Here is a 2,546-nt window from a genome sequence, read left to right as displayed (position 1 = left end):
GAAGAGCGCACGCGTGCCCCAGCGCAGGGGAGGAGGACGGGGCCTCCCCTGCTGTCCCCCGAGTGGGGTTACGGAGCTGGCCTGTGTCCCCAGCCCACGAGGAGACAAAGGAGGGCCTGCCACCTCCTTTCACCACGCTTCTCGTGCCGTGCTCTCCAGAGCGGGGTGGTGCTGCTCCCACGGGACCAGAACACCCAGCATCCAGCAGCACGTGTGTGCCAAGGCTAGCGGGCCCACTGTTCCCACGGCACGCCGGAGAAGCGTGCTCCTGTGCGGAAGGGTGCTGAAGAGATAAAAATACCCCTCATTTCTATGATGCCGTGTGTTTAAAGTGTGTTCTACATTTACCAACTATATATAGGCTGGCTTCATGGCCCGCCCCGTAAGACGCAGCCAGGGCCGTGGCAGGCACGTGCCAGATGTTCAACAACGGCTTCGTACCGAGCGAAGAACGACTTAACTGGGTTCAGGAACCTGGCAGTGGGATGTGGGGCCATAGGTGAGGCGCCCCACTCCCACTCACTCGCCGGCGTGAGCTGGTGCCTCGGCCTCTGGGAGGAGGGTCATGGCTGTGATTACAATCTGCAGCCATCGGAGTATCAGAGCAGACCCGTGACCAGGCCGCCTACCGCAAAGCCTGACGGTCCAGGGTGCACGTTCCCCACGCCTCAAAGGTAACACCTCTCACTGGCCGTGTTAGGCACCACCATCATGCCCTTCTTTTAACCAGAGTTCTGTCCGACACGATTACAGAATGCCCTTCAAAGAAAGCCCTTTCTGGAACCCAGAATCCAGGCTGGACAGAGGGCAAGTTCTGGGGAAATCAGAGATGAGACACACACGTGTGTGTGGGAGACAAACCAGGCACCCCGAGAAGGGTGGACAAGCACACGCGTGTGTGGGAGACAAACCAGGCACCCCGAGAAGGGTGGACAAGCACACACGTGTGTGGGAGACAAACCAGGCACCCCGAGACGGGTGGACAAGCACACGCATGTGTGGGAGGCAAACCAGGCACCCCTAGACGGGTGGACACAGAACAACGCAGGAGGAAGCTGCGACCAGCAGGGGCTGAGAGGCCGTGCCATCTCAGGGCCACTGCCATCTTGGAGTAGGGACTGACCACTCTGAATCATGTGACCTAACCCTGGCAGCCTCGGAGGGGTCCTTCCAGTTCTGTCTGCATGGCCAGGTGTGACAATAGGAATTTGGGGTTGGGAGGGACCACACCTGTCATCTTATAGATGAAGGAAGTTCCAGGCTCACTGAACACCCACAGCAGTTAGCAGCCAGGCCAGGGCCAGGCGAAGGGCCACCACGACCCCTCCGGCAGGCCTCGCCTTGGAACAGATCAGCGGGGCAGACACCGTGCCTTCTGGGAGACACTTTCATAGGCTGAACGCCTGGCGTTTGGGGCTCTTCCTGGGGACGACGGACAGACCAACCACCTCAGCGAGGCTGAGGTCCTATAGCCCACCTACACAGTGCGAGCAGGAGTGTGGTTCTGACAGATAAAGAGAAATGAGCTAGAAGATCGTGCCTGCCGGGTCGGCCAGGCTGCCCCCAGCCAGCACCTCTGAAGGCCATCTGGTCCCTGGGAGTGCATGTAGCCTCAGGCCCGTATTAACTCCCTGGAGAGGCAGGCTGGCCTCAACTCCCAGAGGGCCCCGTTCAAACTGTGTTAACTACCTGGACAAAGAGGTTGTAGCCAGGGCAGGCAGGATGTACGAGGAACAGAAAGGGCGAGAGTTTCCAATGTGTGCGTGACACTGCGAGGGGCCTTCCGCGGACACGCTCTGCATGGCGACCGGCCGTCTCCTGCAAGACCAGCCCAGCCCTGATTCGTGGTGACGGTGCCTTGTGGACACAGGGGGCTGTGGCAGGGAGCCAGGCCCAGCACGGGCACTGGGCAGCGAGGTGGGCGTGGGGCTGGGCCCCTTGGCATTCAGCCCTGCAGCTTTTGGCCAGGCCTCAGGCAGGCCAACACCCAAGGACCCGCCTGGAAAGCCAGGGCCAGTGGGTGGTTACAGGTGCTGGGTCTCACACAGCCGACTGTAGTTCGAATCTCAGCCCCGGCGACTTGGAAACACTCCCGGAGCGTATGAAGTGGGCCCTAGATCCCAACAGGACGGCGAAGCCGAGACAGGTTTGTGGTGTGAACACCCCCGGGCATGCTTTCTCCCTCTCCGTCACTGTCCTTCTCTCCGGCCACCTCACACACACCCTGGCAAAACACACAGGGAGCAGGGAGCATGGCCCAACCTGGCAGGATGGGCAGCTGAGGAGGAATGCGGCGACCAGGCCTGCTGGGGTCTCTCGTGTGCCTTTGGCATAAAGATGGACAGAAGAGAAAATAAAAAGGACAGTAACGGGGCTCATCATTTTTTAAATGCACACCCGTGCATACCTCCCGCACAGGAGTGTGAACCCCACGGGCCTCGAAGTGCCCACAGCTGACCTGGCAGGAACCGTGGCTAATGCGTGGCAGACACGGAACGGCTGCACATAGTGGGGCGCTGGTCTGCAGCCCGGTACGGGACCTCCTT

The sequence above is a fragment of the Tupaia chinensis genome, unplaced genomic scaffold (assembly GCF_000334495.1).
Source record: "Tupaia chinensis unplaced genomic scaffold, TupChi_1.0 Scaffold000037_4, whole genome shotgun sequence".
Classification (NCBI taxonomy): domain Eukaryota; kingdom Metazoa; phylum Chordata; class Mammalia; order Scandentia; family Tupaiidae; genus Tupaia; species Tupaia belangeri.
This window is presented reverse-complemented; position numbering follows the sequence as displayed.